The sequence below is a fragment of the Natator depressus genome, chromosome 3 (assembly GCF_965152275.1).
Source record: "Natator depressus isolate rNatDep1 chromosome 3, rNatDep2.hap1, whole genome shotgun sequence".
Taxonomy (NCBI): Eukaryota; Metazoa; Chordata; order Testudines; family Cheloniidae; genus Natator; species Natator depressus.
Genome location: NC_134236.1, coordinates 53165650 through 53181412, shown reverse-complemented (window position 1 = coordinate 53181412; position 15763 = coordinate 53165650). Strand labels below are relative to the sequence as shown.

General features: G+C 38.9%; 1 protein-coding gene across 1 annotated transcript in view; it reads left to right on the top strand.

Moving 5' to 3' along the window:
• LOC141984481 (protein eyes shut homolog) overlaps positions 1–15763 on the top strand; it is a 785366-nt gene that overhangs the window by 479074 nt on the left and 290529 nt on the right. The window lies entirely within an intron of this gene.

The window sequence follows — 15763 nt, the reverse complement described above, 5'->3', positions numbered from 1 at the left end:
AGTTTTCATTCTGAGCTGAATAAACTCTTAAAAATGTGCTTAACTGCACTTTACCACTGATTTTTCCATACACTATATGCACTTAAATACATTATCAATGTATTATTTACATCTAGTAAACACTGACTGAGTTGTACTTCACAGCACTAAGAACATATTTATTTTGCTGTATGTCAGCATAACTGCATATCAGGGGTTTAGACATTTCTTTTACAGTTTCTGTTGGCTTTCACATTTCAATATGACATTTTCTGTTGCCAGGTTTATAAGTATATTCTGAATGAAAGCTGGGCCTTCTAGTCAAAATAAGAAAGTGGTATCTAATAACAGGTAGCACTGCAATTTATTCCCATATTCATAAAAATACACTTTATCATCTTTTTCCACCTGTCTGCTTTGATAAATTTCACACAAATGACTATTTTGTTCATAATCAATTTCAAGGTGACTGTAAATATTCATGAACTCATCTCAGCAATATTAATTTGTTCTGCCTTTACTCAAATAGGGAATTTCTGATGCATCTGTTATAATCTTGTATGCCTTTTTAAGTTGTCTTTAGTAAATGGGATTCAGGAAACACATGTTTTCCATTCAGTTAACTTAAAGAACCATAATAAATTACTACAATCATTGTCACAATGATTGGACAACCATGTAGAAGAAAACAATCAATACAGGAAGGAGTTACAAACATATCCATCCCTCTTTAATTCTGTTTTGTTAATAGTATGTTGGAAATAAATGTAAAAAACATACTGTATTTAGAAGCCTGGTGTTAGAAGCTTGGTGTAAGAAAAGAGTGAGTGGGGTTTCTAATAACTTTCATATTGCTTGTTTTATCCCATATCAGTATATATTCACACATGAATAGTTAAAATGTGTTTAAAATTACATCATATGAATAAACCTTTTAAGTAGAAAGAACAAGAAATATAACCCAGTGAGTCTTTCCCATCCCTTTTATCATCTGGGTTTCCTGATTATTATAACATGGATGTAGATTAGTATGCAGGAGAGAGATTCATTTTAACCATCTATTTTGCTGTAACAAATCCACTGTTCTTATGCTTTTTTGCTATTCTGTATGCCATGATCAATCAGAATAGCATGGCACCAGCAGGGATAAATCCCAGATCTTCACTCTAAAATCAAAGACCCTTACCAGTAGAGCTCTTTTAAAAGAAAATAAAAACACAACTGTCAAAAATGCCATTTTGTTGAAAGTTAAATATTTTGCAGAAATTTAAATCAAGCAAAGTAGGGACTAGAGCTTGGGTCTTCCCTGTCCCAACTGGGCGCCCTAACAACTGGGCTATTGGCAGGTAGGGATTTCTTTATTTTTTTAATAATTTCAAAAGGTTTTGATTTTGTTCCATATCAGAACAAAGCAAATTTTGATACCTTAACTTTTTTCACAAAATGAAAGCATTTTTTTTAGCCTACCCCTGCTTAACACTTCAGTTAAAAGAGAATCTTCATTAACTGTAAGGAGAATAGGGTCTCTCTAACCAATTTAGGCAATTTTGATTTCACCCTATAGATACAAATGCTGCTTACAGAAACCATTAGGATGAAATATGGTATTTATTCACTCTAAGATTTTTTTTTAAAGGGGCCCCTGAAATAAATAGGATCACCTTTTTGCTCAGCGATTTAGAAAATCAGTCCATTTATTTTGATACCTTAAAATGGTACACATTTTTTTTAAAAAAATCATGGCCTAAGCTTTTTAATAATTATATACCTTACAATCTTTAATAGATTTCATAGATTACAATGCTGGAAGGGACCGTTGTGATAATTTAGTCTGACCTTCTGTATAATACAGCCCGTAGAACTTTCCCAAAATAATTCCCAGAGCATACCTTTTAGAAAAACATCCAATCCTGATTTTAAAAGTGCCGATGATGGAGAATCTATCATGAACCTTGGTAAATTGTTCCAATAGTTAATTATTTTCAAAGTAAAAATGTATGCCTTATTTCCAGTCTGAATGTGTCTAACTTCAACTTTCTGCCTTTGGATCATGTTATACCTTTCTCCACTAGATTGAAAAGCTCACGATTAAATATGTTTCCCATGTAGATGTGAATAGACTGTAATCAAGTAATCCCTTTACCTTCTCTTTGGTAAACTAAATAGATTGAGCTCCTTAAATCTATCATTTTGATGCAGGTTTTCTAATCCTCTGAACCAAACGAGATGTGTATGCAGGGCGGGAGGGACATGCAGGGTCAAGTGCCCTCCCAGATTTCTACTTAGTCTTCTGAGGGTGGGTGGGAGGGAAAGAGGCTCTGTCCTTCTCAGGCACTCAGCCCACGTCCCTGGCAGCTAGTGGAGGTAGGAAACGGAAGGGTGGGAACAGCGACTTTTTACAGTGGCTGTTCAGGGTCGCTGCTCTTTGCCACGCAGTGGCTACCTGAGAGAGAGCCTGGCTGGGGAGGTTGTGGGTTGCCCAGGCCCGGCTGCCAGGGACAGGGGCTGAGGAAGCTGGTGTCCCCCCTTCCTCCCAGCAAGTTTCCAGCTCACTCAGCCCCTGTCTCTGGCAGCCGGGCCTGGATGGTGGCAGCCTGCTGGCTCCCCAGCCAGGCTTTCTCTCAAGCAGCTGCTGCACTTCACAGAGCAGTGATCTGGAGCAGCCAGCTTCAACCACGTGAGAAACAGATCCATCATGCTTCCTTCCTGGGCCTGTCTACCAGGCACAGGGGCTGCACGTGCCAAAGGGGAGGCGCTGCAGGAGAAGGACAGAGCCCCGCACAGGTAACTCTTGTGGGGTGAGGAGATTGTGGCAGCCCTCGGATGGGTGCAGGGTCGGGGGGTGTCACTGGGCAGAGGAGACACATGGGATGGTTACATGTCCTCCCCTTTACATTGTGCTGCCACAGTCTGGGGAGACACAAGTCTTCTATGCTCTAATCATTCTTGCGGCTCTTCTTTGAACCCTCTCCAATTGATCTACATCCTTCTTGAATTGCGGACCCCAGAACTGGATACCATATGCCAGCAGCAGTTGCACTATTGTCAAATACAGCCTCTCAGTTAAAGATTCAGTGTCCTTCTTTGGACTTGCTAAAAACTATATTTTAAGTATGGCTGAACCAAAAGTACAAATAAAGGCACTATTACTTTCTTGGTCATATGGGTGATATTCATTAGTGTTGCTGAAAAAAATGTGTGTGTGTGTGTGTGCTTTCCTCTCCCCCAGCTCCTTTATTATGAGTTTTCCTCCAATTTGTTATCCACTATCACTAGAAATCTTTTCTTTAGGTCTGTTCATTATGCTGAGTTTTCCCATTTTATCCTTTTACAGAGTGTTAATTCTCCCAGTATTTGTATATTTCTCTAAATTTCATCCTCACTGAAATGTACCCATCTTTCCAAATCTGTTTTTTCCTTTGGTGAAAATAGTTTTGTCTGAAAAATTTCACTGATCTCTATCTGGGAATCCTGTCTGCACACATGGTTGGCCTATATGTAGTAGGCAACCGCATGGTATATTAGGGAAGTGAAGATCTGAGTGGAGAAAGGATGGTCCAGTGTTTAGGATGCTGGCATGGAACTTGAGAGATCTGGATTCAATTCCCTGCTCCATCATTGATTCCTTATGTGACACTGAGCAAGTCACTTAGGCCCAAATCCTATTCAGGTACCCAACACTCATTGAATTCAGCTGGAGTTGGATATCTATATACCTTTGAGTATCCTAGCCCCAGTCTTCCTGTGCTAGAGTTTCATAGACACTAAGGTCAGAAGGGACCATTATGATCATCTAGTCCGACCTCCTGCACAACACAGGCCACAGAATCTCACCCACCGACTCCTGCAAAAAACCTCTCACCTATGTCTGAGTTATTGAAATCCTCAAATGATGGTTTAAAGACTTCAAGGAGCAGAGAGTCCTCCAGCAAGTTCCCCATTTGTAAAAAGGTTGCTAATGATACTTCTCTACATCACAGCGTAATCGGAAGGATACATACATTAAAGGTTGTGAGGCATTCAGAAACTATGGTGAAGGAGTCACATAAATGCTAGAGTTATAGATATTACCTGCACCAATGTCACATAACACCCACAAAGGACCATATTACAGGGTGGTGAGAGACTTGGCATTCCCGCAGTCATGATGCTGAGCCTCGACCCACTGTAGGATAATGTTATGCTCAGTAGCCATTGCTCAGCAAAATCAACATTTTTCCTAGGAGCAGAAGTGGCACATTGCGCCAAGATGGTATGGAACTGAGTGCTCCATTGTCTCTCTTTAAACCACTTTAGTTGCCTCCTGCAAGATGGAGCCCAAAATGTTTAACTTTAAAGAATAAGTCTTGTATAATTCTCTCAGACCATCTTTTCCTCTGTACAACACTAGGTAAAGGAACAATGCCAGAAATAAATAACATATTTGGAATATGTCTACTATATGACAGTTTATTATATTGTTTCAGATGGCATCATTGGGTGGCTTTGTTTCACATAGTATTAGAAGGTTTTTCTTAGCATGCAAGTACTGTATTCAATCTTTGAAGAAGTGCTTGCCAATTTGTTGGTTTTCTGATACAGGCTCTTTGGGAGAGCTATGCCAAGGGAGCTTGCTATCTGCATTAATCTTTATAACTAGTGTCAATTCTTGATGCTGGGTTGCCCACTGGCAGGTAAATATTGGTGCTTGGGCTGAGATTTCTGAAAGTGATCACTTCTGCCCACCTCTGTTCCAGGACAGGTGTATACATGTAAATAAAATAAGTTATAATAATATACCCAGACACCACATCACAGATTTCTCCTCGAAGGGGAAGCCAATCCGAAGTCTCGTACATCCACTATCACTTTGCAGAGGGGCAATAATACTTAGAAATGCCCACAATTCATTTAGTGCTGCACACTGTGCATGCTGAAAAGACGGAGTACAAATTAATTCTCATTGCTATACTATCAATGTATTTCTATCAGTTCTGGATTTTATCAATTATATAACAGTTCAGTTATTAGCTGTAGGCATATAAAATAAAAAGTAAGACGTAGTAGGCCAGATCCTCAGCTGGTGATAAGTGACATGAACTAGTTTGCACCAGCTGAGGATCTGGCCCAGTGCACCCAAAACTAATATGTGATTATGCAACTATTTTTAGACTGCTTTCAAAACTGAATATCAGCATCTATGAGTTGGCATAAATTTGTAATTGCTGAATGCTGTTGTGAGCAGTACAACTATCTTATGAACTGTCTTCATGAATATATTAGTAATTTTCTTTAGATTCAAATCAAATAATAGCATTAGAATCTCATGGGGCTCGCTGGAGGGTGATTATTTTGAGCCAACCTTTGTGGAGTGGTGTAAGTGAACAATATGAGTACAAAGTTGTTCTGCTTCTGTATGTACTATGATAAGAAGGCACACTTAATGGTTGGTCATTTGCTCGGTTTTAATTAAGACACAGTGTAGGTAATAGAAATTGGAAAAAAGCACCAGATAAATTATTGTCGTTTAACACATTATGAGGAAGAAAAATGACAGGATACCTCAGGTGAAGTGGAAGTAATCTGCCTCTAGTGCAGAGAATGGCTGCAACGAGAGACACATAAAAGCAATGCCTAAAACGAAGATGTAAAGTGGAAAGAAACAACAAACATTGCCAGTTTGGGAATAGACCATGTTTAGTGAATTATTCTGAATTAACAGATATATTGTATTTGCAGCATTTTCTATATAGTCCACTAATTCTGTGGAAAAGGGAAAAAGAATGATCAGATTTCTTCTCTTGACTCTTTGTGTGTGTGTGTGTGTGTGTGATTACACATTTGAAATGAGTTGTAGATAGAAGTTGAAATTCATAGCTAGAAAGAAGTTATATAGGGCTCTATTGTGAACCCTTTTGTTGGTGAATACTTACTCATGCAAAAAGTTTCATTAAAATCCCACCAAACAGACTTGACATCCATTGGGTCATCTAACAATTCTTGTGTATGAATGAAGCATTGAGCCCAAAATGCTTAGCTCTAAAGAGCAATCTTAGCAAACCGTGAGAAAAAGCACTGTACAGAATCTGGTAAAGGAACAGAGAAATAAATGACATACAGTACATTTGTAACAGTATTGCATATTTAGGAGATGCCCCATGTATTATAGTTCGTGATAATTAGAAATATTGATGATTAATTTAGTGATGTATATTTTGCATAATGTAGAGAGAATACAGTAATGCTTATACAGATAAAATTGATGGGACCACCCATATGTGTTCTCACTATCCTAAGAAAGGTTGGGGCAATAGAGTCATAAATAGAAAAATGCAAATCACTAATTTTTGGTTTGCTGGAAGTTACAAAAACAAAAAATCACTTTAGATCAGAGAAAATGTTTTATTTTGATGTTAGGTTTTTGTTGTTTTTAAAAATAAAATTAAAGATAATTGAGAAACAAAAATGTTTCAAATCTAAAATTTTTGGATTTGGAGTTTTTTTATTTAGTTTTCACATTGAAACAATTTGTTGAATTTGACTTAAATATGCAAAGGGATTCAGTTGACCTCAATCTGTATTTTTACCAAAAAAAAAAAGTCCCCATCTGTAGTCCTAAACGTGTGTGTATGTGTGTGATTTTTCTCATTGTGATGTAATTCCTTATAACTATCACATAATCTCCCATCCATTGCTGGGGGAGGGATCAAAGTGGCCATCTCCTTTTCCCTTCATGCCTTCCAGCATGGCTCTGGCGATCTTGTTCGCTTCCTGCAACCCTTCCACTGAGGCTTCCATTCTCTGTCCCTCCAGTGACGAGGCCCCAGGCTCACCTCTCCAAAGTTTTGTCCGGAAGAGAGAGAAGGGAACAGGGAATTCTTACAGGGTTGTGTGGTGGAAGTCAAGAAAACATATCTACAGTTGGTGCAAATTGGCACTGACTAATATTGGACTATGGCAGTTTATAGCAGCTGGAGATCTAACCCAAGGTTTATAAGGTTGTATGTCAGGGAAATGAGAACTGGAGAACTGTGGAGGGTAATTCTGTGTGAGGAATCATCAAAATGTGGGGCATTTGTTGGATATGTTTTATTAAGATATCAGAAAACTGTGGATGTTTCTCTTTTATAAGATCCATTACAAGGAACTTTTGAAATTCTGGTTGACCATTTGGAATTTGCTAAATTTCTAGCTTTGTTACTTTAAAAGGTGGAACAGAAAAGTGGTGGTATTACAAACCTGAATTTGTGTCTGTCTGCCAAAACCACTACCTTTAAATGTGATGTAATCTCCTTTGTAAATGAAGTTCATAGTTGTTGTTCCGACATATAGATTTGCATAAACCGTACCTCAGAGCTCTCTGGCACTCTCTTTCAGTAAATATAACAACACAGTGGGTTGGAAAAAATTGCAGCAAATTGACATTAAGGATAGCAAAAATGTGTCAGCAGAATGACATATTTAGTTTGATTAGGCTTTGCATGCAGTCAGTATAGGAAATTATGCATCTAATTATCTTTCAGAATAGCTTGTATTATAGCATGCAGTATTCAATGTAGCTTGAAATGACGTCCTTGCCACTGCAGCCTAGGTGGATGATTTGCTAGTTGATGTTGCTTAGAGCTGGCCTCTGTGTTTGGTAATTTTTATTCCATGCTTCTATATTTGCAGATATTCATATTGCATGATTTATAATTTCACAGTCTCTTTGTGCAGAGATAGAGCACCTGTCTGTATAAGACAGTAAATTTTGTTCTCTGTTAAAAAAGATTGTATCTATATGCTCATGTATTTTGCTCAGTTCCTTGACTTGTGAGTACACTGTACTTATCAGCATATCAGCAAACACTAAAACATTTGCTGTTCTGAGCAAAATACAGTACAAGGCCAAAGGCGTTAGCATTCAAACCTTCTTTCTCCCATTTCCTCTTGCTCTTTCTGACTCTGTAGAGTGTATCTTGTGAATTTCCTGTGAGTTTGGTACCAATGCTCAGTAATAATTCATCTGTAAGTGCCCACAAAGCAATTGAAAATGGCAGTATAGCATTAAGAACCTAAGTTCTTAATACAAAGTGACTTGATGTAACTGTATTGCAAGATGTTTTGATGTTACACCTGTGCATTTAATGGTTGACTCAGTGGTGAGCTGCCAAAATCTTAACAGGTTCCCTCCTCACCCCATGAGGGGGTCGTTGCCGACCCCTGCCCCCCGGGACTCCTGCCCCATCCAAACCCTTACCTCCCAGAACTGGTCAGGTTTCCCTCAAGAGTCACATAAATGTTCATATGAGCATTCACAAGCACATTGTGAAATCCCTGCAATTCTTCAGAGCTCTAACATCACCCTTAGGACCATCAGTAGATTCCTAAAATGAGGAGAGTTCAAAAGTATGGTAAGAGTACAGTGCTCCAAGCAAAGGGAAGGTTACCATATACTGAATTATGAGAGGGTACAGTGCTTTCCAGTATTCCTTACTCTAAATCAGTGGCTGAACAAATTGTCTCCAAGAATAGGGACCATTCAGTGTCTCGACAGCAGGTTGAGTTGAAGGCCTCTGACTTGCATCTGATTACTGTATCCCTGTAATGCAAGACAGGGAGACACTGGTTTCATTCCCTCAGACCTATGTGATTTACAGTAGAGAATGACTTAATTAATAATGAATATAATGTACCAGCACAGCCCTTGTCAATCATTCTTGCATTCCTTGTGCCACAGGCAGACAAGTAAGTAGTTAAAAAAAAGCTCACAAGAATTCTTTAATTTTGAATAAAAATGTAACTCTGTCATTTAACATTGCTCCAGGAGCAAGAGCGTGAAAAGATGGGAATAACATGGCAGAGGGAGCTTGATTTCCACTTACTGATCTAATAACTTGCAGGAAAAAAGCTGATGGACTGGCATTACCAAATATCAATGGGCACAAATCCTGCCAGTGTGTGTCTGTGGAAGAATGATTATAAACATTTATTTTATGTGGTTCCACTTGATAGAGAACAATATAATCCAAAAAGGTAGCAAGATATATATCTTCATTTCTAGCTATTGTATTTTCATTTTATTAGTTATAATTTTCACACGAAACGTTCTTAGAGTTAAAATTGAAAGTGCAATTTTAACACCATGGTAGGGTCTAGAGCCCCAGCTAAGCTTGAGGTGGGAGGCCTTTGTTCTAGGCACTATTCACACACTTAGTGTACCTAGACTTTGAGATTGTGGCGTGTTTTCTAGCTTCCTAGCTAGCTCCTAGTGTGCTAAAAATAGAATAGAGCCATGGCAGCAGGAGCAGTGTGAGGTGGAACGGGGGTCTCCTGATTCCCTAGTCTATTGTGATAGAAGGTTAAAATTGTCCCAGATACCTTTAGGATCTACAAAATAAGGAGCTAAGGAACACTACTGGTTTTGTTAAATAAACCAGTATATGTACATATACTTTCCTTTTTCCCCACTCCCTCCAACACACTTAGCACACTGTCCTGCAAACAATGGCTAATGAATGAAGTGCCTAGTATTCAGTTCAATGAAACCCTTCACATGGGTACAGTTACACACATGTATAAAGGTTTGCAGGTTCAAACCCTTATTTATTTTTCTGAGTAAAATGTAAAACTGCTTGAAATATTATACTAGGCATATTGCATGTTCTTTGGCTATTGATCATTGTGTGGATACTTTGTAAGGCCAAGATTTATTTATAACAAAAATTATCAATGCTGGGATATACCAGTGGACTACAGCCATTGCTTTTGCTTTAGAAGATGAATAGCATATATATTGACTTTACAGGACAAGCCTTTATACATGAGTCACTAAATTAGCATACTGGACTCTAAGTATAGTATCGGGAAAAGGACTGCTGTTGTAAATCAACTATATAAGCATTTTGTCTTTAACAATGACATGTGCAACAACTTGAGTTTCAAGTATAAACATTCTATACATATGTTCTATAAATATCAAACACTACTTTCAGTGACATAAACTGACAAAAGCCAAGAAATTCAACTCTGCAGGTGCCACTCTGTCCTTAATTCTCTCCATTCCAAAAAATAAATGAAGGCAAACAAAGTGTGTTATGAATGAAATGTCAATCACTTTAACTTTGAATGTCCTGACTTTCATGGATCAAATGCCTGTCTCTATTCAGTGTTTACTTAGGCAATACTCCGATGGAAATTTTTTTCCAGTGAAATGACTTCAGGATTTGAACCTTTGCTTGTATCCTACCTTTTGCATGATATTTTTTGATTAGTATTTGGTAAATCCAAAAAGGTCAGTTCACACAAGCATCCAACATGTATTCAAGCCTAGGCCACCTAGAAATAATGGTTGAAATCATATGGGAAAACTATTTCTTTCAATCTTTCCTTTTCCTCCTAATTAGACTAGAAGAACCATTGTTCACAGTATTTGTTTACTTACAGCTCTAGTCAAAAGTAGAAATTACAGAGGCTAGTTAAAATGGAAAAGGTGGCAAGTGAATGGTTGAATGTAATTGAATATTTTCAAACTTGACAACTCAGAAAAAAATGCGTTTGATTTTTCAGGAGAGCTTTGCACATGAATTTTCTGATTCCCGGTCTTATATTCATTTTACTAAGCCACATTTGTTTACTTCTCACTTGTACTCATTTATTCTTACTATTTCAGGAGGAATTGTTAGCATTAAAGTCTTGAATATATTTAAAGTATAACATATACTTAGGATTTATCTACACAAACATTAAGATACTCGTACCTCCCTTGCTAGTAGATACCTGAAGTCTCTGCAAAGCTAACCTTGATCTCCCCCCTCACTCCAGCATTCAAAAAAAAACTTGATCTGTTTTTTTTAAAAAAATGTTTTTTGCTTCTTTAACAATGATAGCCTAAAAATTATTGGTGTCATTGCTTTAACGGAGTTCATCTCTGTTAGGGGGCTTATTCCTTCACCCACTTACTTCCCTGGTTCTTCTCGCATGAACAGAGAGCAACAATACCCGAAGTCCAAAGGTGCAAACAATTCGATGTTTATTGGGGTGAACTTCCAGCAAGCATGATTCCAGTTTCCTTCCTTAGTATCCTCCTTCCCAGCTCTGACACCACAGAGCTTTACACCTGTGTCCCTGTTCCCATTTCTCCCTTTAGCCAAACAGGATTCCAGTTTCCTTACTCCCATTCCCTGTTCCCATTTCCCCCTTTAGCAAAACATGGTTCCAATTTCCTTACCCTCATTCCCTGTTCCCATTTCCCCCTTTAGCAAAACATGGTTCCAATTTCTCCACCCCCATACCCTGTTCCCATCTCTCCCTCACACACACCCACCCCCTCCCACCAAGGCCCCCTCACTTCCTCATTGACTATAGATTATATAGTAAAACTTCAGTTCTGCTTAGCTATACCTTAACCAATCGTTTTCCTGAAATTTAACTAACCAATCCTAACATATTGTAACATGATTATGTAACCAATTATATCCCACCACCTTAATTAGTTTACACCCAGCAAAATTAATTATACAGCAGACAGGAACAATCACAGAACCAGACAGAGATTATACAGACAAACAATAGCAAAGTGGGAACTATAATGACAAAACAATACAGAAGTGAGGATTTCACATCCCAGTATTGATAAGTGAGTTCTTGCCAGACAGGATGCTGTTTCCTTTTACATTTTCTAGGCACTTCCCTTTCTCTGGAGGTGATAGGAATTATCAGGACAGGATTGTATTCCTAACAGCCCAATAGCACCTTCTTTCAATGTGACTAGTTTGGAATGTGAGGATGTGACCGGTCGCTTCCCAGCTTATGGCTGCCTCTGCTGCTTAGCCAAAGGCCTTAGCCTAAGCACAGGGCCTCAGACTGTCGCAGTAAGAGAAGGCCCTTACACCAGCAGACAGTGATTTTGATTCTTTCTTTTATACTTCTAGAACTAGCCAAGTGATAAGAATACCCCTAAATTCTTAGAGTAGAGGCCTTTACAGACAGGCCTGAATATCTATATCCTAACAATCTCATCCAATAAGTAGAGATACAAGAGCTTCATGTATCTGTGTCACTTTAAATGAAATATTCAAAGAACCAAATTTCTCTGTAATATGGCCAACATTTTCAAAAAGTTAGGCTCCTAAATCGTACGTAGGTGTCTAAATGTGGGATTTTCAGAAGTACTGATCTAATTTAATTTTATAGACTAAATATTGACTAAGGAGCCTAATTTCAGTCTTCTGTTTTTTTTCAAATTTTGGCCCAGGTTCCTGAGCTTATAGCAAATTGTATTTTAGTTTCTATATGGTTGTAAGAATGAAATAATTATTTTTGTCTCGGTTTTGCTCTCCAATTTTATGATAGTGATATATAGAGAGTAAATCAAAATAAAATGAAAGGGATAAAGGTATTAATATAATACTACAAAATTCATACAAGCAGAAACAGTCATTGGATTAGTCTGTGAGCTCATTGGGCTGAAACCAGGAAAGACCTCAGCTACAGCTAAGCATATAAACACATGATTAACTTTAAGCTTGTGACTTACCCCTTGTTGGTGCACAGAAGCTACACCTATTTGGTTTAAAAAATGGTTTAAAAATGATGACGTTAGTGCAACCCTTTTTATGCATCTTCTGCAGTCAGTGTAAGAGCGCCCTATATTGATTCGCAAAAAGAAAAGGAGTACTTGTGGCACCTTAGAGACTAACAAATTTATTTGAGCATAAGCCTTCGTGAGCTCACTGTAGCTCACGAAAGCTTATGCTCAAATAAATTTTAGTCTCTAAGGTGCCTCAAGTACTCCTTTTCTTTTTGCGAATACAGACTAACACGGCTGCTATTCTGAAACCTATATTGATTTATCTTTATTTAATCTGAATTTAGCTAAATCAGTGCAACGTATATGTATGTAAGCAAGGTCTAGATCCATCCATTTTCAGCCAAGCATTGCACTGTACTTAACTTTAGCAGATAAGTCTGATGTAGACTAATGGTTATGCATGTGCTTAAGACCCTGACTAACTTGAGTGTGAATACTAACATGCTTAAAGTGAGGCATATGCTTAAGTATCTTGCTGAACTAGGGCCTTAGGGCTTTGATTAACCAGGACCTATGTGTCTGTCTGAAGTAGCGTACAAGGTGGGTGAGGTAATATCTCTTCTTTGACCAACTTCTGGCTTTCGAGCCACATAGAGTTCTTCTGGGAATACGGCAAATACAAGGTGGAACAGATTGTTTAGCGGAAGTAGTCAACCCATATTGCAAGGGTCCATTCAAAATGAAGTCTTCCTCCAATCATAGGGAGGAAGCTGGGGTGAAGGTGAGGATTAGTGGGTTACAGATTGTTGTAATAAGCCATAAATCCAGTGTCTCTCTTCAGTCCATGATATTTAGGCTCATCTTTTGAAGGTGTTGTGCAGGTTTCCTTTTAGGATGAAGTCTGAAAAGACAGATCTAGAGTGATAGCCTTGTGAAAAGTGTTCTCCCACAGGTTACATGGTATTTTTGTCTTTTATCATTTTCCTATGCAAGTTCATTCGAGAGCATAGTGATCATCTGGTTTCACACATATAGTGGCTATTGGGCCATTTAATGTACTGGATGAGGTACACCACATGTTGTGATAGGCATGTGTTAGGGGAAGGTGTTCGATAATTGTAGTAGTTTGGGGGATATATCTGCAAGTTTTGCATATGTTCTGGCATGGTCTTTTGCCACTTTGAGTTGGTGCTGCATTCCTACCAAATTTCCATTTTTCCAGTTGCAGAATTTGGCACGTATGCAGGCATACGTGCTCTGCTTTGTTTTATGGACTTAAGAAGCTATCTTTGAAACTTCAGCCCTGCACTCAAATTTGGGAGGGAGCCTCTACAAGGCTTTTTAAGCTTAAGCCCCTTTTTCACTAAGAGTTGCTTTCAAATGTTGTAATAATAAGCTTATAAACTAGCAATAAGTCACCTTGCAAACACCTCACTCATAGTCAAGTAAAAAGTAGCCCCCTTTTTGGTAGAACTTATGCTAAAGACTCTGCCTACCAGACATCGTGGTTCCATTTTGTAGTTTGGATGGGACATTAACCATGTCCATTAACTCTATTGAGATCCAGTGCTGAAGTCAAAGACTTTGTTTTATTCTGGGAAATGATTAATGTTCATCTACATTATAGAGCCCCATTGTAACTAATCCTCAGCCAAGATTAGTGTTAATATACATCAGGTGGTAAAAAGTGCTTTTTTTAGTGTAATAACTAGGAGCAGAAGCTTCAGAGGAGTAGCCGTGTTAGTCCAGATCTGTAAAAGCGGCAAAGAGTCCTGTGGCACCTTATAGACTAACAGACCTATTGGAGCATGAGCTTTCATGGGTGAATACCCACTTCGTCGGATGCATGTCGTGGAGATTTCCAGAGGCAGGTATAAATATGCAAGCAAGAATCAGGCTAGGGATAACGAGGTTAGTGAACACCTCAACTGCTAGAAAAGGGCCTCATCCTCCCTGATTGAACAAACCAAGTTATCCCTAACCTGATTCTTGCTTGCATACTTATACCTGCCTCTGGAAATTTCTACTACATGCATCCGACAAAGGGGGTATTCACCCACGAAAGCTCATGTTCCAATACGTCTGTTAGTCTATAAGGTGCCACAGGACTCTTTGCCGCTTTTAGGAGCAGAAGGTGGTTTTATTTCTCTAAATGGCATTGGTGAGACTTGGTGAAACTGACACTAGAATTCGGTTCTGGTGCCTTCATTTAAAAAAAAATGTGATGTCAAAAAATTGGAATGGGCTCAGAAAAGAGCTACACAAATTATCGGAGGGCTAGAATAAAATGTCTTGAAGTGAGACACTTAATGCTCCATCTGTTTAATGTATCAAAACGAAAATGGAGAGATGACTTGATAAGTGCATAAGTACTTTCAAAAGGAGAAAATACTGTTAATAAGGGGCTGTATAATCTAGCAGAGAAAGGTATAAGAACCAATGGCTGGAACCTGCAGCCAGCAACTCAACTTAGAAATGAGGCAAACCTTTTTAACAGTGAGGTTCATACACTACTGCAGTGTTTCCCAAACTTGGGATGCTGCTTGTTCAGGGAAAGCACCTGGAGGGCCAGGCTGGTTTGTTTACCTGCCACATCCGCAGGTTTGGCCAATCGCGGCTCCCACCGGCTGCGGTTCGCTGCTGCAGGCTAATGGGGGCTGCGGGAAGTGGCGCGGGCTGAGGGACGTACCGGCCGCCGCTTCCCGCAGCCCCCATTGGCCTGGAGTGAACTGTGGCCAGTGGGGAGCCACAGTCGGCCAAACCTGTGGACGTAGCAGGTAAACAAACAGGCCCGGCTCTCCAGAGGCTTTCCCTGAACAAGCGGCATCCCAAGCTTGGGAAACACTGCACTACTGGAATAAAGTACCAAGGGAAGTAATAGATTCTCTGTCTCTTGATGTCTTCAGATCAAAACTAGATTCTGGAAGGTATGCTTTGGTCAAACACTAACTATTGGGCTTGACATAGAAGTAGCTGGTTGAAATTCAATAGCCTGTTTTCTACGGGTGGTCAGACTGGATGATATAAGGTCCCTTTTTGACCTTCGTCTATGAATCATGAATTTTACTCTATCTCTGCAAATGCACTAAAATTATCACCAGTGCTATGTGAATCTCTGTTCTATAGTACTGATGCACAAGGAAAAATGTAAACAGAAGGAAGCCCTCAAATGTTTGCTAAATGGATGTTGAATGTTTGCCAAATGGAAAATGGCACAATTAGTATGGAAAGATTTTTTTATTTTTATTTTCTTTCTTCAGGACTAATATTCTGAACATTGAGAGCATTGGAGAC